Below are 19,503 nucleotides of genomic sequence, written 5' to 3'. Positions count from 1 at the left end.
AATTCTCTGTCTGTTGCTGAGAAGATGATGGAAAAGGCTTGCTATTGCTCAGCCTATTGCGTCCACCATTGTTAAAGCCTTGTTGAGGCTTCTGTTGATCCTTCCATGAGAAATTTGGATGATTTCTCCATGATGAATTATAGGTGTTTCCATAAGGTTCACCTATGTAATTAACCTCTGCCATTGCAGGGTTCTCAGGATCATAAGCTTCTTCAGAAGCTGCCTCTTTAGTACTGTTGGATGCATTTTGCCATCCATTCAGACTTTGAGAAATCATGTTGACTTGCTGAGTCAACACTTTGTTCTGAGCCAATATGGCATTCAGAGCATCAATTTCAAGAACTCCCTTCCTCTGAGGCGTCCTATTATTCACGGAATTCCTCTCAGAAGTGTACATGAATTGGTTATTTGCAACCATGTCAATGAGTTCTTGAGCCTCTTCAGGCGTTTTCTTTAGGTGAATGGATCCACCTGCAGAATGGTCCAATGACATTTTCGAAAATTCAGATAGACCATAATAGAATATATCTAATATGGTCCATTCTGAAAACATGTCAGATGGACACCTTTTGGTCAGCTGCTTGTATCTTTTCCAAGCTTCATAGAGGGATTCACCATCTTTTTGCTTGAAGGTCTGAACATCCACTCTAAGCTTGCTCAGCTTTTGAGGAGGAAAGAATTTATCCAAGAAGGTTGTGACCAGCTTATCCCAGGAGTCCAGGCTATCCTTAGATTGTGAATCCAACCATATTCTAGCTCTGTCTCTTACAGCAAAAGGGAAAAGCATGAGCCTGTAGACTTCAGGATCTACTCTATTCGTCTTAACAGTCTCACAAATCTGCAAGAACTCAGTTAAAAACTGGTAAAGATCTTCAGATGGAAGTCCATAAAACTTGCAGTTCTGTTGCATTAAAGCAACTAGTTGAGGCTTAAGCTCAAAATTATTGGCTCCAATGGCAGGAATGGAGATGCTTCTTCCATCAAATTTGGACATTGGCTTTGTGAAGTCACCAAGCATTCTCCTTGCATTATTGTTGTTGGGTGCGGCTGCCATCTCCTTCTCTTGTTCTAATGTTTCTGAAAGGTTACCTTTAGATTGTTGTAATCTAGCTTCTCTTAGTTTCCTTTTCAGGGTCCTTTCAGGTTTAGGATCAATTTCAATAAGAGTATCTTTTTCCTTGCTCCTGCTCATATGAAAGAGAAGAAAACAAGAAAAGAAGAGGAATCCTCTATGTCACAGTATAGAGATTCCTTTATGTTAGTAGGAGAAGAATGAAGAAGAGTGGGTTCGGATATTTAGGTGAAGAGAGGTGAAGAGAAGTGTTAGTAAATAAATAATTAAATAGAATAAGAGAGAAGAGATAGAAAATTCGAAAATAATTTTTTAAAAAGGGTTATAAATTGTCAAAAATTAGAGATAAGAAATAAGATTAAATTTAAATTAAAACTAATTAATTAATCAAAAAGAATTTTGAAAAAGGGTGAGATATTTTCGAAAATTGAAAAGGGAAAAGTAGTTAGGTGGTTTTGAAAAAGATAAGAAATAAACAAAAAGTCAAATAGTTAGTTGAAAAAGATATTAAAATCAAATTTGAAAAGATAAGAAGATAAGAAGTTAGATAAGATATTTTAAAATCAAATTTTGAAAAAGATAAAAAAATTTTTTGAAAAAGATATAATAAAAGATAAGATAAAAGATAAAAAGATATGTTTGAAAGAGATTTAATTTTTAAAAATACTTAACTAACAAGAAACAAAAAGATATGATTTTAAAACTTAAAGATTGAACCTTTCTTAACAAGAAAGTAATAAACTTCAAATTTTTGAATCAATCACATTAATTGTTAGTGTAATTTTGAAAATATGATATAAAGATAAGAAAAAGATTTTTGAATTTTTTGAAAAATAAAAAAAATGAAAAAGATATAATTTTTTAAAAAGATTTTGAAAAGATAAGATTTTTAAAATTGAAAATTTGACTTGACTTGTAAGAAACAACTAATTTTGAAAATTTTTGACTAAGTCAACTCAAATTTTCGAAAATTATGAGAAAAATAAGGAAAAGATTTTTTTTTTTGATTTTTGAATTTTTAATTATGATAGAGAAAAACACAAACATGACCCAAAACTTAAAAATTTTGGATCAAAACACATGATGCATGCAAGAACACTATGAATGTCAAGATGAACACCAAGAACACTTTGAAGATAATGATGAACATCAAGAACATATTTTTGAAAAATTTTCAATGTAAAGAAAACATGCAAGACACCAAACTTAGAAATTTTTTAATGCTTCGAAAATATGAATGCAAAGATGCATATGAAAAACAACAAAAGACACAAAACAAGAAATCATCAAGATCTAACAAGAAGACTTACCAAGAACAACTTGAAGATAATGAAGAACACCATGAATGCATGGAATTTTCGAAAAATGCAAGAAGAAAAAAAATTTTTTAAATCATGCAATTGACACCAAACTTAAAACATGATACAAGACTCAAACAAGAAACATAAAATAATTTTGGTTTTTATGATTTTATTAATTTTTTTGGATTTTTATTAATTTTTTCGAAAATAAAGTTTGGAAAAACGAAAAATAAAAGAAAAATTTTGAAAAAGATTTTTGAAAAGAAAATTACCTAATCTGAGCAACAAGATGAATCTTCAGTTGTCCATACTCGAACAATCCCCGGCAACGGCGCCAAAAACTTGGTGGACGAAATTGTGATCCTCAAAGTTGGTCTCTTTGTATTTGTATGAAATCAAAAATACCCCAAAGAGATCATGGTGTGATGAATTGGGATCTTAATAATCCCTGGTGTGATCATAACTCCGTTCAACTTAACCAGCAAGTGTACTGGGTCATCCAAGTAATACCTTACGTGAGTAAGGATCGATCCCACAGAGATTGTTGGTATGAAGCAAGCTATGGTCACCTTGTAAATCTCAGTTAGGCAGATTAAATGGTTTATGATGAGTTCGAAAATTAATAATAAACAGAAAATAAAGAGGGATAGAAATACTTATGTAAATCAATAGTGGGAATTTCAGATAGGCGTATGGAGATGCTGTGCTCCTCTTGTATTTCTACTTTCTTATTACATTCATCCAATTCTTCTTACTCTTTTCCATGGCAAGCTGTATGTAGGGCATCACCGTCTTCAATGGCTACTTTTCATCCTCTCGGGAAAATGGTCCTATGCGCTGTCACTGCATGGCTAATTGTCTGGAGGCATCACCCTTGTTGATGGCTACATCCCATCCTCTCAGTGAAAATGGTCCAAATGCTCTATCACAGCACGGCTAATCATCTGTCGGTTCTCAATCATGTTGGAATAGAATCCCTTGATTCTTTTGCGTCTGTCACTAACGCCCAGCCTTCAGGAGTTTGAAGCTCGTCACAGTCATTCAATACCAGAATCCTACTCGGAATACCACAGACAAGGTTAGACTTTCCGGATCCCCATGAATGCCACCATCTATCTAGCTTATACCACAAAGATTCTGTTGGAGAATCTAAGAGATATGCGCCCGGCCTAAAGTAGAACGGAAGTGGTTGTCAGTCACGCGCGTTCATAGGTGAGAATGATGATGAGTGTCACGAATCATCACATTCATCAAGTTGAAGTACAACGTATATCTTAGAATAAGAATAAAAGAGAATTGAATATAAAGTAATGGTAATTGTATTGAAACTTGAGGTACAGCAGAGCTCCACACCCTTAATCTATGGTGTGTAGAAACTCCACCGTTGAAAATACATAAGTGAAAGGTTCAGGCATGGCCAAATGGCCAGCCCCCTTAAACGTGCTCAATGGCCTCCTAAGATGAAGAATAAAACAAAACTGAGACCAAAGATGAAACGTGGTCAAAAGACTAGACAGTCAAAAGACGACTAATACAATAGTAAATTATCCTATTTATACTAGACTTGCTACTAGGGTTTACATGAGTAAGTAATTGATGCATAAATCCACTTCCGGGGCCCACTTGGCGTGTGTTTGGGCTGAGCTTGGTCTATCCACGAGCTGAGGCTTCTCTTGGAGTTGAACGCCGAGTTATAACGTGTTTTGGGCGTTCAACTCCGGATCATGACGTGTTTCTGGCGTTTAACTCCAGACAGCAACATGTACTTGGCGTTCAACGCCAATTTATGTCGTCAATTTCCGAATAAAGTATGGACTATTATATATTGCTGGAAAGCTCTGGATGTCTACTTTCCAACGTCATTGAGAGCCCGCCATTTGGAGTTCTGTAGCTCCAGAAAATCTATTTTAAGTGCAGGGATGTCAGATTCCAACAGCATCAGCAGTCCTTTTGTCAGCCTTTTTTTCAGAGTTTTGCTCAAGTCCCTCAATTTCAGCCAGAAATTACCTGAAATCACAGAAAAACACACAAACTCATAGTAAAGTCCAGAAATGTGAATTTAACATAAAAACTAATGAAAACATCCCTAAAAGTAGCTTGAACTTACTAAAAACTACCTAAAAACAATGCCAAAAAGCGTATAAATTATCCGCTCATCAATATCCTTAACCTCTTGGGGACACCAGCAGCAGTAACCAAATCTATCACCAAGGCGAGAAATGGGAGGTTACCCTTAGCATGGACATGCCTCATTGCTTGTCTGATGAGGAGAGGGATATTGACCGACATCTCAGTGAGTATACACCAAATAAGAAGAGCTAGGTCTGCCGTAATGGATGACTCATGAGTACTTGGAAGAACGTAGTGGGACAAGATCTGGGCCCACGCTAGAGCTTCCACAATAAGTGTGCGTGCGTCAATGCCCTTATGGCGGAGCCTGAGTCTCCCTTGGGTCCAATGTGATCCCGGTTTGACAATGACTTTAAGCATAGATTCCCAATCAAAACTGCGTGTGCAGCGCTGTTACAGGACCTCTTGGTAACTATCTGTCCCTTCCGCCACTGACAAGACCTTAAGTATCCCTTGAATAGCTTCTTCCGAAATTGGGACTTTTTTCCGGCGCACAAAAATAGTCTGAAGAGAAAGGGAGTGGTAATTGGAGTAGAACTCCACCACCCAAGAAAGGTTGACCTCTAGTGGCTTCTGCATTAGGAATCCCCATTGTCGCCGCTCAATACGGGGTAAGATACACTAAACAAGATGCTCCAGAGGAATGAGGAGGTGTTCAGGATGATAACTTCTTTCAACCCTAGCGGGGAGCATGAGCTCACAATAGCGGTTGGGAAACCTTGTGGGGTCCTTTGCAGGGTTGCCTTTCTCTTGCTCATTGATATTAATGATGCTTTTTGCCCTCTTGTGGAGAGATTTGATCTGTGGTGTAGGGAGTGCCTTAGCGGTTGTTCTTCGAGGTGCCCTTTTTGTTGGTGGTTTTTTCGGGGCTTTTCCTTTGTCCTTTTTGATGACCATTCTGAAAAGAGAAGGAAAAGAGAATGCAATAAACTCAAAAAAGAAATGTTACATAATGACATGCAAATGAGAGATAATGCCATAAAAGAGGAAAGTGTCTAGAAGACATGACAACTGTAACATGTAGGCAAGACAAGAATGTAATAATTGGGGCATATCACTAGCATGAAATGCAAGAGTGAGAAAGGCATGCAAGTAAGGCATGAGACGAATAAACTCAAGCATCAATAACAACACAAAGTGACATATGTAAGAAAGATAATAAGCACAAGAAAATTAATTACCTAATCTAACTCCCAGACAATAAAGCATGCAAAGAAAAACTAAAGTGGAGTTCGAGAGGGTTGGAACATAAGTCTTGCAATATGACACAAGGAAGCAAGTCATGGGAATGAGCATATAAATGGCAAAGATGCAGTATAATAAGCTCAATGCACAATAAGAAAGCAAGTGTAATGAGAGAAGAGCACCAAATTGAAAGCATAGTATTAAATTAAACTAAAAATGTCATAGGTACCTTTCAACAAACACTTGGTGTGCAACATTCAAACAATAAGAAAATTGAATAAATTCAAAAGTGTAACATCCCTAAATGAGATACGAACCATCAAAACATACCACATAGTCACAAAGGAGTCAAAAGATAACAAATAACCCATCAATGCAAGAGCTAACTCAAAATTCAAGGACTAAGATTTAATGACTCTATAGCATCAATACTCTATTCCTAATCTAAGTAACAAAATAAACCTTTAGTTGTTCAAACTCGAACAATCCCCGGCAACGGCGCCAAAAACTTGGTGCACGAAATTGCAATCACACTTTTGCAATCCGCACAACTAACCAGCAAGTGCACTGGGTCGTCCAAGTAATACCTTACGTGAGTAAGGGTCGATCCCACGGAGATTGTTGGTTTGAAGCAAGCTATGTTTATTTTATTATTCTTAGTCAGGAGATCAATTATAATTATTAGTTTGAATTACTAAAAAAATAGAAGAGCGTGAATTATTAGTTTGCATGAGTTTTGGAGATGCTTTGTCTTCTGAATTCCTATAATGTAATATTCAACTCATGCAAAAGTGCAAAGTTCCTTCCATGGCAAGCTCTATGTAGGGTGCCACCGTTGTCAATGGCTACATCCCATCCTCTCAGTGAAAATGGTCCAAATGCTCTGTCATAGCACGGCTAATCAGCTGTTGGTTCTCGATCATGTCGGAATAGAATCCATTGATTCTTTTGCATTTGTCATCACGCCCAACACTCGCGAGTTTGAAGCTCATCACAGTCATCCAATTCCAGAATCCTACTCGGAATACCACTGGTGCACTGATGAGCGGATAATTTGTACCCTTTTTGGCATTATTTTTAGTATGTTTTTAGTATGATCTAGTTAGTTTTTAGTATATTTTTAGTAGTTTTTAGTTAAAATTCACTTTTCTGGACTTTACTATGAGTTTGTGTATTTTTCTGTGATTTCAGGTATTTTCTGGCTGAAATTGAGGGACCTGAGCAAAAATCTGATTCAGAGACCGAAAAGGACTGCAGATGCTGTTGGATTCTGACCTCCCTGCACTCGAAGTGGATTTTCTGGAGCTACAGAAGTCCAATTGGCGGGCTCTCAACGGCTTTGGAAAGTAGACATCCTGGGCTTTCCAGCAATATATGATAGTCCATACTTTGCTCAAGATTTGATGGCCCAAACCGGCGTTCAAAGTCACCTCAAGAAATTCCAGCGTTAAACGCCGGAACTGGCACCTAGATGGGAGTTAAACGCCCAAACTGGCATAAAAGCTGGCGTTTAACTCCAAGAAGAGTCTCTACACGAAAAGGCTTCATTGCTCAGCCCAAGCACACACCAAGTGGGCCCGGAAGTGGATTTTTATGTCATTTACTCATCTTTGTACACCTTAGGCTACTAGTTTCCTATAAGTAGGACCTTTTACTATTGTATTTTAAATCTTTTGATCACTTTAGATCTCTAGACCATCTTTGGACACCTAGTTCTTAGATCATTTGGGGGCTGGCCTCATGGCCATGCCTAGACCTTGTTCTTATGTATTTTCAACGGTGGAGTTTCTACACACCATAGATTAAGGTGTGGAGCTCTGCTGTACCTCGAGTATTAATGCAATTACTATTGTTCTTCTATTCAATTCCGCTTGTTCTTTGTCCAAGATATCACTTGTTCTTCAACTTGATGAATGTGATGATCCGTGACACTCATCATCATTCTCACTCATGAAAAAAGTGACTAACAACCACTCTTGTTCTACAAGCATACGAGGCTCTAGTGAATATCTCTTGGATTCTTTAACCGGAATCTTCGTGGTATAGGCGAGAACTGATGGCGGCATTCAAGAGAATCCGGAAGGTCTAACCTTGTCTGTGGTATTCTGAGTAGGATTCAATGATTGAATGACTGTGACGTGCTTCAAACTCCTAGCAGGCGGGGCGTTAGTGACAGACGCAAAAGAATCACTGGATTCTATTCCGGCCTGACCGAGAACCGACAGCTGATTAGCCATATGCTGTGACAGAGCATAGGAACATTTTCACTGAGAGGATGGGAGGTAGCCACTGACAACGGTGAAACCCTTGCATAAGCTTGCCATGGAAAGGAGTAAGAAGGATTCGATGAAGACAGTAGGAAAGCAGAGAGACGGAAGGGAAGGCATCTTCATACGCTTATCTGAAGCACTCACCAATGATATACATAAGTATCTCTATCTTTATCTTTATGTTTTATTCATCATCTATACCCATTTGAGTCTGCCTGACTAAGATTTACAAGGTGACCATAGCTTGCTTCATACCAACAATCTCCGTGGGATCGACCCTTACTCACGTAAGGTATTACTTGGACGACCCAGTGCACTTGCTGGTTAGTTGTGCAAAGTTGTGTAGTGATCACAATTTCACGCACCAAGTTTTTGGCGCCGTTGCCGGGGAATTAAATGTCCTAACTACGGTTTCACATTTGTTCCCTGCAATAACAGTGCCAAGTTTTGATCCGGCAACAACACCAAGTTTTTGGCGCCGTTGCCGGGGATTGTTCTTGTGTGTGGACAACTGACGGTTCATCTTGTTGCTTAGATTAGGTATTTTTTCTTCAGAGTTCTTAAGAATGAATTCTAGAGTTTCATGATGATCTGCTGAAATCTGGCTGGCTGAGAAGCCATGTCTAATCTTATTGGACCGAGGTTTCAACTGATCATCACAATAGCTTGTTGATTTCCATCAATCTTGCTATTGGAGCAATGATCTGCTAAGGCTTGGCTGGCCATTGGCCATGTCTAGTGTTTTGGACCGAAGCTTTCTTTGAAAGCTTGGCTGGCTGTGAAGCCATGTCTAATTCCTGGACCGGAGTCTTAGACTAGCATTGCAATGATTCCTGGAAATTCAAATTGAGAATTCTGAAACCTTTATTTTCTATTTTCATATAATTTTCGAAAAAGCACAAAAAAAATTTATAAAAATCATAAAAACCAAAAATATTTTATGTTTCTTGTTTGAGTCTAGTGTCTAATCTTAAGTTTGGTGTCTTGCATGCCTTGTTTATTTGATCTTGGTTCTATTTTCAAGTCAATAGTACAGGGAACTGAAGATTCAGAACATGCAGCAGAGGAATTACACAGAAAAAGCTGGGCGTTCAAAACGCCCAGTGAAGAAGGACAGACTGGCGTTTAAACGCCAGCCAGGGTACCTGGTTGGTGGTGCACGAAATTGTGATCACTACAACTTCGCACAACTAACCAGCAAGTGCACTGGGTCGTCCAAGTAATACCTTACGTGAGTAAGGGTCGATCCCACGGAGATTGGTGGTATGAAGCAAGCTATGGTCACCTTGTAAATCTCAGTCAGGCAGACTCAAATGTATAATGGTGATGAACGAAAATAACATAAAGATAAAGATAGAGATACTTATGTATATCATTGGTGAGAGCTTCAGACAAGTGTATGAAGATGCCTTCCCTTCCGTCTCTCTGCTTTCCTAATGCCTTCATCCAATCCTTCTTACTCCTTTCCATGGCAAGCTCGTGTAGGGTTTCACCGTTGTCAATGGCTACCTCCCATCCTCTCAGTGAAAACTAATGCTCACGCACTCTGTCACAGTACGGCTAATCACCGGTTGGTTCCCTCCCCTACTGGAATAGAATCCCTCTTTTGCGTCTGTCACTAACGCCCAGCAGGTTACAAGTTTGAAGCACGTCACAGTCATTCAATCATTGAATCCTACTCAGAATACCACAGACAAGGTTTAGACCTTCCGGATTCTCTTGAATGCCGCCATCAGGTCCTGCCTATACCACGAAGATTCCGATTAAAGAATCCAAGAGATATTCACTAAGCCTCGGATGCTTGTAGAACAAGAATGGTTGTCAGTCACCTTGTTCATAAGTGAGAATGATGATGAGTGTCACGGATCATCACATTCATCAAATTGAAGAACAAGTGATATCTTGGAACAAGAACAAGCGGAATTGAATGGAAGAACAATAGTAATTGCATTAATACTCGAGGTACAGCAGAGCTCCACACCTTAATCTATGGTGTGTAGAAACTCCACCGTTGAAAATACATAAGAACAAGGTCTAGGCATGGCCGTGAGGCCAGCCTCCCAATGATCTAAGAACTAGATGTCCAAAGATGAAAATACAATAGTAAAAGGTCCTATTTATAGGGAACTAGTAGCTTAAGAATTACAAAGATGAGTAAATGACATAAAAATCCACTTCCGGGCCCACTTGGTGTATGCTTGGGCTGAGCAATGAAGCATTTTCGTGTAGAGACTCTTCTTGGAGTTAAACGCCAGCTTTTATGCCAGTTTGGGCGTTTAACTCCCATTTAGGTGCCAGTTCCGGCGTTTAACGCTGGAATTTCTGTAGGTGACTTTGAACGCCGGTTTGGGCCATCAAATCTTGGGCAAAGTATGGACTATCATATATTGCTGGAAAGCCCAGGATGTCTACTTTCCAACGCCATTGAGAGCGCGCCAATTGGGCTTCTGTAGCTCCAGAAAATTCACTTCGAGTGCAGGGAGGTCAGAATCCAACAGCATCTGCAGTCTTTTTGAGTCTCTGGGTCAGATTTTTGCTCAGATCCCTCAATTTCAGCCAGAAAATATCTGAAATCACAGAAAAATACACAAACTCATAGTAAAGTCCAGAAAAGTGAATTTTAACTAAAAACTAATAAAAATATAATAAAAACTAACTAAAAGATACTAAAAACATACTAAAAACAATGCCAAAAAGCGTACAAATTATCCGCTCATCACAACACCAAACTTAAATTGTTGCTTGTCCCCAAGCAACTGAAAATCAAATAAGATAAAAAGAAGAGAATATACTATAGACTCCAAATTATCAATGAAACTAAGCTCCAAATTAGATGAGCGGGACTAGTAGCTTTTTGCCTCCGAACAGTTTTGGCATCTCATTTTATCCTTTGAAATTCATAATGGTTGGCTTCTTTAGGAACTCAGAATCCAGATAGTGTTATTGATTCTCCTAGTTAAGTATGATGATTCTTGAACACAGCTACTTATTGAGTCTTGGCCGTGGCCCAAAGCACTCTGTCTTCCAGTATTACCACCGGATACATACATGCCACAAACACATAATTGGGTGAACCTTTTCAGATTGTGACCCAGCTTGCTAGAGTCCCCATTAGAGGTGTCCAGGGTTCTTAAGCACACTCTTATTGCCTTGGATCACAACTTTATTTCTTTCTTTTTCTTTCTTTTTCTCTTTCTCTTTTTTTTTTCGTTTTTCTCCTTCCCTTTTTTTCTTCTCTTTTTTTTTTTTGTATTCACTGCTTTTTCTTGCTTCAAGAATCATTTTTATGATTTTTCAGATCCTCAGTAACATGTCTCCTTTTTCATCATTCTTTCAAGAGCCAACAACTTTAACATTCATGAACCACAAATTCAAAAGACATATGCACTGTTTAAGCATACATTCAGAAAACAAAAAGTATTGTCACCACATCAAACTAATTAAGCTAGTTTTAAAGATGAATTTGAAATCCTGTACTTCTTGTTCTTTTGTGATAAAAACAGTTTTCATTTAAGAAAGGTGATGGATTCATATTCATAGCTTTAAGGCATAGACACTAAGACACTAATGATCATAAGACACAAACATGGATAAACATAAGCATGAAAATTTCGAAAAACAGAAAAATAAAGAACAAGGAAATCAAGGAACGGGTCCACCTTAGTGATGGCGGCTCTTCCTTCCTCTTGAAGGTCCTATGGAGTGCTTGAGCTCCTCAATGTTTCTTCCTTGCCTTTGTTGCTCCTCTCTCATGATTCTTTGATCTTCTCTTATTTCATGGAGGAGAATGGAGTGTTCTTGGTGCTCCACCCTTAGTTGTCCCATGTTGGAACTCAACTCTCCTAGGGAGGTGTTTAGTTGCTCCCAATAGTCTTGTGGAGGAAAGTGCATCCCTTGAGGTGTCTCAGGGATCTCATGATGAGAGGGGTCTCTTGTTTGCTCCATCTTTTTCTTAGTGATGGGCTTGAGGTCATGCCTTCTCAGTTGAACCGGCTTTGGATGCCATAAATGGTTATGGAAAAACAAAAAGCAATGCTTTTACCACACCAAACTTAAAAGGTTTGCTCGTCCTCGAGCAAAAGAAGAAAGAAGAGAGTAGAAGAAGAAGAAATGAGGAAGAAGGGAATGGCTTTGTGTTCGGCCATGTATGGGTGGGTTAGGGAGGGAAAGTGGTTTGAATTTGAATGGTGAGGTAGGTGGGGTTTTATGAAGGATGGATGTGGGTGGTGAGGTTGGTGGGGATCCTGTGGGGTCCACAGATCTTGTGGTGTCAAGGAAAAGTCATCCCTGCACCAAATGTTGCTCAAAATCACGTTTTGAGCCATTTCTGGCGTTAAACGCCGGGCTGGTGCCCCTTTCTGGTGTTTAACGCCAGGTTCTTGCCCTTTCCTGGCGTTTAACGCCAGTCTGGTGCCCCTTTCTGGCGTTAAACGCCCAGAATGGTGCCAGACTGGGCGTTAAACGCCCAACTGCTATCCTCACTGGCGTTTAAACGCCAGTGGGTTCTTCCTCCAGGGTGTGCTGTTTTTCTTCCTGTTTTTCATTCTGTTTTTGCTTTTTCAATTGATTTTGTGACTTCTCATGATCATCAACCTACAAAATAAGATAAAATAACAAAGGAAAATATATAAAATATAACATTGGGTTGCCTCCCAACAGGCGCTTCTTTAATGTCAGTAGCTTGACAGAGGGCTCTCATGGAGCCTCACAGATACTCAGAGCAATGTTGGAACCTCCCAACACCAAACTTAGAGTTTGAATGTGGGGGTTCAACACCAAACTTAGAGTTTGGTTGTGGCCTCCCAACACCAAACTTAGAGTTTGACTGTGGGGGCTCTGTTTGTCTCTGATTTGGGAGAAGCTCTTCATGCTTCCTCTCCATGATGACAGAGGGATATCCTTGAGCCTTAAACACAAAGGATTCTTCATTCACTTGAATGATCAGTTCACCTCCATCAACATCAATCACAGCCTTTGCTGTGGCTAGGAAGGGTCTGCCAAGGATGATGGATTCATCCATGCACTTCCCAGTCTCTAGGACTATGAAATCAGTAGGGATGTAATGGTCTTCAATCTTAACCAAAACATTCTCTACAAGTCCATGAGCTTGTTTTCTTGAGTTGTTGGTGCACGAAATTGTGATCAATACTTTTCAAAACATAAACAATCCCTAGTAATGGCTCCAAAGACTTGGTGCTCAATACCATGGCATAAACACAACTTCGCACAACTAACCAGCAAGTGCACTGGGTCGTCCAAGTAATAAACCTTACGCGAGTAAGGGTCGATCCCACGGAGATTGGTGGTATAAAGCAAGCTATGGTCACCTTGTAAATCTCAGTCAGGCAGACTCAAATGGGTATAGTGATGAACGCACAAAACATAAAGATAAAGATAGGGATACTTATGTATTTCATTGGTGTAAGAGCTTCAGACAAGCATATGAAGATGCCTTCCCTTCTGTCTCTCTGCTTTCCTACTGTCTTCATCCAATCCTTCTTACTCCTTTCCATGGCAAGCTCGTGTAGGGTTTCACCGTTGTCAGTGGCTACCTCCCATCCTCTCAGTGAAAATACGTCCCTGATGCTCTGTCACAGCATAGGCTAATCATCTGTCGGTTCTCGGTCAGGCGCGGAATAGAATCCAGTGATTCTTTTGCGTCTATCACTAACGCCCCGCCTTTCGGAGTTTGAAGCACGTCACAGTCATTCAATCATTGAATCCTACTCAGAATACCACAGACAAGGTTAGACCTTCCGGATTCTCTTGAATGCCGCCATCAGTTCTTGCCTATACCACGAAGACTCTGATCTCACGGAATGGCTGGCTCGTTTGTCAGGCGAGCACTCGGTTGTCAGGCGATCAACCATGCATCATGCAATCAGAAATCCAAGAGATATTCACCAAGCCTCGAATGCTTGTAGAACAAGAATGGTTGTCAGTCACCTTGTTCATAGGTGAGAATGGTGATGAGTGTCAATCATCACCTTCATCAAGTTGAATAACAAGTGATATCTTGGACAAAGAACAAGCGGAATTGAATAGAAGAACAATAGTAATTGCATTAATACTCGAGGTACAGCAGAGCTCCACACCTTAATCTATGGTGTGTAGAAACTCCACCGTTGAAAATACATAAGAACAGGGTCTAGGCATGGCCGAATGGCCAGCCTCCCAAAGTGAGTTCAATCATCAAAACATGATTAAAAGACTCTCTATATATTACAATAGTAAAAGGTCCTACTTATAGAAAACTAGTAGCCTAAGGTGTACAAAGATGAGTAAATGACATAAAAATCCACTTCCGGGCCCACTTGGTGTGTGCTTGGGCTGAGCAATGAAGCATTTTCGTGTAGAGACTTCTCTTGGAGTTAAATGCCAGCTTTTATGCCAGTTTGGGCGTTTAACTCCCAATTAGGTGCCAGTTCCGGCGTTTAACGCTGGAATTTCTGTAGGTGACTTTGAACGCCGGTTTGGGCCATCAAATCTTGGGCAAAGTATGGACTATCATATATTGCTGGAAAGCCCAGGATGTCTACTTTTCAACGCCGTTGAGAGCGCGCCAATTGGGCTTCTGTAGCTCCAGAAAATCCACTTCGAGTGCAGGGAGGTCAAAATCCAACAGCATCTGCAGTCCTTTTCAGTCTCTGAATCAGATTTTTGCTCAGGTCCCTCAATTTCAGCCAGAAAATACCTGAAATCACAGAAAAACACACAAACTCATAGTAAAGTCCAGAAAAGTGAATTTTAACTAAAAACTAATAAAAATATACTAAGAACTAAACTAAAACTACTAAAAACATACTAAAAATAATGCCAAAAAGCGTACAAATTATCCGCTCATCACAACACCAAACTTAATTTGTTGCTTGTCCCCAAGCAACTAAAGATCAAATAAGATAAAAAAAGAGAATATGCAATGAACTCCAAAAACATCTATGAAGATCAGTATTAATTAGATGAGCGGGGCTTTTAGCTTTTTGCCTCTGAATAGTTTTGGCATCTCACTTTATCCCTTGGGACTCAGAATGATTGGCTTCTTTAGGAACTCAGAATCCAGATAGTGTTATTGATTCTCTTAGTTAAGTATGATGATTCTTGAACACAGCTACTTGTTGAGTCTTGGCCGTGGCCCAAAGCACTCTGTCTTCCAGTATTACCACCGGATACATACATGCCACAGACACATAATTGGGTGAACCTTTTCAGATTGTGACTCAGCTTTGCTAAAGTCCCCAATTAGAGGTGTCCAGGGTTCTTAAGCACACTCTTTTTGCCTTGGATCACACTTTATTTCTTTCTTTTTCTCTTTTTTTCATTTTTTTTTCGTTTGCCCCTTTTTTTTTTTTGTATTCACTGCTTTTTCTTGCTTCAAGAATCATGTTTATGATTTTTCAGATCCTCAGTAGCATGTCTCCTTTTTCATCATTCTTTCAAGAGCCAACATTCATGAACCACAAATTCAAAAGACATATGCACTGTTCAAGCATACATTCAGAGAACAAAAGTGTTGCCACCACATCAAAATAATTAAACTGTTATAAAATTCAAAATTCATGCAATTCTTTTTCTTTTTCAATTAAGCACGTTTTTAAGAAAGGTGATGGATTCATAGGACATTCATAACTTTAAGGCATAGACACTAAGACACTAATGATCATAAGACACAAACATGGATAAACATAAGCACTAAAATTCGAAAAACAGAAGAATAAAGAACAAGGAAATCAAGGAACGGGTCCACCTTTAGTGATGGCGGCTCTTCCTTCCTCTTGAAGGTCCTATGGAGTGCTTGAGCTCCTCAATGTCTCTTCCTTGCCTTTGTTGCTCCTCTCTCATGATTCTTTGATCTTCTCTAATTTCATGGAGGAGAATGGAGTGTTCTTGATGCTCCACCCTTAGTTGTCCCATGTTGGAACTCAATTCTCCTAGGGAGGTGTTTAGTTGCTCCCAATAGTTTTGTGGAGGAAAGTGCATCCCTTGAGGCATCTCAGGGATCTCATGATGAGAGGGGTCTCTTGTGTGCTCCATCCTTTTCTTGGTAATGGGCTTATCTTCATCAATGGTGATGTCTCCCTCTATGTCAACTCCAACTGAATAACAGAGGTGACAAATGTGGTGAGGGAAGGCTAACCTTGCCAAGGTAGAGGACTTATCCGCCACCTTGTAGAGTTCTTGGGCTATAACCTCATGAACTTCCACTTCTTCTCCAATCATGATGCTATGGATCATGATGGCCCGGTCTAAAGTAACTTCGGATCGGTTGCTAGTGGGTATGATTGAGCGTTGGATAAACTCCAACCATCCTCTAGCCACGGGTTTGAGGTCATGCCTTCTCAATTGAACCGGCTTGCCTCTTGAATCTCTCTTCCATTGTGCGCCCTCTTCACATATGATTGTGAGGACTTGGTCCAACCTTTGATCAAAGGTGACCCTTCTTGTGTAAGGATGTTCATCTCCTTGCATCATAGGCAAGTTGAACGCCACCCTCACACTTTCCGGACTAAAATCCAAGTATTTCCCCCGAACCATAGTAAGATAATTTTTTGGATCCGGGTTCATACTTTGATCATGGCTCTTGGTGATCCATGCATTGGCATAGAACTCTTGAACCATCAAGATTCCAACTTGTTGAATGGGGTTGGTAAGTACTTCCCAACCTCTTCTTTGGATCTCATGGCGGATCTCCGGATATTCACCCTTTTTGAGTAAAAAGGGGACCTCGGGGATCACCTTCTTCAAGGCCACAACTTCATAGAAGTGGTCTTGATGCACCCTTGAGATGAACCTATCCATCTCCCATGACTCGGAGGTGGAAGCTTTTGCCTTCCCTTTCCTCTTTCTAGAGGTTTCTCCGGCCTTGGATGCCATAATGGTTATGGAAAAACGAAAAAGCAACGCTTTTACCACACCAAACTTAAAATGTTTGCTCGTCCTCGAGCAAAAGAAGAAAGAAGAGAGTAGAAGAAGAAGAAATGAGGAAGAGGGAGATGGTGGTGTATTCGGCCAAAGAGGGGGAGAAGTGGTGTTTTGGTTGTGTGAAAATGAAGGACTGAAGAAGGGTATTTATAGGAGAGAGGGGAGATGGGGTTCGGCCATATTGGGTGGGTTTGGGAGGGAAAGTGGTTTGAATTTGAAGGGTGAGGTTGGTGGGGTTTTATGAAGGGTGGATGTGAGTGGTGAAGAGAAAGATGGGATTTGATAGGTGAAGGGGTTTTGGGGAAGAGGTATTGAGGTGATTGGTGAATGGGGGAAGAAGAGAGAGGGTGGTGGTGGGGTTGGTGGGGATCCTGTGGGGTCCACAGATCCTGTGGTGTCAAGGAAAAGTCATCCCTGCACCAAATGTTGCTCAAAATCACGTTTTGAGCCATTTCTGGCGTTAAACGCCGGGATGGTGCCCATTCCTGGCGTTTAACGCCAGGTTCTTGCCCTTTTCTGGCGTTTAACGCCAGTCTGGTGCCCCTTTCTGGCGTTAAACGCCCAGAATGGTGCCAGACTGGGCGTTAAACGCCCAACTGCTAGGTTTACTGGCGTTTGAACGCCAGCAACATCTTCCTCTAGGGTGTGCTGTTTTTCTTCCTGTTTTTCATTTTGTTTTTGCTTTTTCAATGGATTTTGTGACTTCTTATGATCATCAACCTACAAAAAACATAAAATAACAAAAGAAACTATATAAATTATAATCATTGGGTTGCCTCCCAACAAGCGCTTCTTTAATGTCAGTAGCTTGACATAGGGCTCTCATGGAGCCTTACAGATACTCAGAGCAATGTTGGAACCTCCCAACACCAAACTTAGAGTTTGAATGTGGGGGTTCAACACCAAACTTAGAGTTTGGTTGTGGCCTCCCAACACCCAACTTAGAGTTTGACTGTGGGGGCTCTTCTTGACTCTGATTTGAGAGAAGCTCTTCATGCTCCATCTCTATGGTGACAGAGGGATATCCTTGAGCCTTAAACACAAAGGATTCTTCATTCACTTGAATGATCAGTTCACCTCTATCAACATCAATCACAGCCTTTGCTGTGGCTAGGAAGGGTCTGCCAAGGATGATGGTTTTATCCATGCACTTCCCAGTCTCTAGGACTATGAAATCAGTAGGGATGTAATGGTCTTCAATCTTAACCAAAACATTCTCTACAAGTCCATAAGCTTGTTTTCTTGAGTTGTCTGCCATCTCTAGTGAGATTTTTGCAGCTTGTACCTCAAAGATCCTTAGCTTCTCCATTACTGAGAGAGGCATGAGGTTTACACTTGACCCTAAGTCACACAGAGCCTTCTTGAAGGTCATGGTGCCTATGGTACAAGGTATGGAAAACTTCCCAGGGTCAGATCTCTTTTGAGGTAGTCTCTGCCTAGACAAGTCATCCAGTTCTTTGGTGAGCAAAGGAGGTTCATCCTCCCAAGTCTCATTTCCAAATAACTTGTCATTTAGCTTCATGATTACTCCAAGGTATTTAGCAACTTGCTCTTCAGTGACATACTCATCCTCTTCAGAGGAAGAATACTCATCAGAGCTCATGAAAGGCAGAAGTAAGTCCAATGGAATCTCTATGGTCTCATTTTGAGTCCCAGATTCCCATGGTTCCTCATTGGGGAACTCATTGGAGGCTAGTGCACGCCCATTGAGGTCTTCCTCAGTGGCGTTCACTTCCTCTCTATCCTCTCCAAATTCGGCCATATTGATAGCTTTGCACTCTCCTTTTGGATTTTCTTCTGTGTTGCTTGGGAGAGTACTTGGAGGGAGTTCAGTAACTTTCTTGCTCAGCTGTCCCACTTGTCCTTCCAAATTCCTAATGGGGGACCTTGTTTCATTCATGAAACTTTGAGTGGTTTTGATTAGATCAGAGACCATGGTTGCTAAGTCAGAGGGGTTCTGCTTAGGATTCTCTGTCTGTTGCTGAGAAGATGATGGAAAAGGTTTGCCATTGTTAAACCTGTTTCTTCCACCATTATTATTGAAACCTTATTGAGGTCTCTCTTGATTCTTCCATGAGAGATTTGGGTGATTTCTCCATGAAGAATTATAGGTGTTTCCATAGGGTTCTCCTAGGTAATTCACCTCTTCCATTGAAGGGTTCTCAGGATCATAAGCTTCTTCCTCAGATGAAGCATCCTTAGTACTGCCAGGTGCATGTTGTATTCCAGACAGACTTTGAGAAATCAAATTGACTTGTTGAGTCAATATCTTGTTCTGAGCTAAAATGGCATTCAGAGTATCAATCTCAAGAACTCCTTTCTTCTGACTTGTCCCATTGTTCACAGGATTCCTTTCAGAAGTGTACATGAATTGGTTATTTGCAACCATTTCAATGAGCTCTTGAGCCTCTGTAGGCGTCTTCTTCAGATGAAGAGATCCTCCAGCAGAGCTATCCAAAGACATCTTGGACAGTTCAGAGAGACCATCATAGAAAATACCTATGATGCTCCATTCAGAAAGCATGTCAGAAGGACATTTTCTGATTAATTGTTTGTATCTTTCCCAAGCTTCATAGAGGGATTCTCCATCCTTCTGTCTGAAGGTTTGGACTTCCACTCTAAGCTT

The 19,503-nt window shown here is 40.3% G+C and overlaps 1 non-coding gene across 1 annotated transcript; it reads left to right on the top strand.

The window, feature by feature from the left end:
* Positions 1-19,395: 19,395 nt before the first annotated feature.
* LOC130959503 (small nucleolar RNA R71) lies at positions 19,396-19,503 on the top strand. The gene has a single exon (XR_009078579.1). It is a non-coding gene; the product is annotated as a small nucleolar RNA R71 (small nucleolar RNA).

Source organism: Arachis stenosperma, chromosome 10 (genome assembly GCF_014773155.1).
Source record: "Arachis stenosperma cultivar V10309 chromosome 10, arast.V10309.gnm1.PFL2, whole genome shotgun sequence".
Classification (NCBI taxonomy): domain Eukaryota; kingdom Viridiplantae; phylum Streptophyta; class Magnoliopsida; order Fabales; family Fabaceae; genus Arachis; species Arachis stenosperma.
Note: the sequence above shows the minus strand (reverse complement) of the source record. Positions and strands in the feature narration are given on the sequence as shown.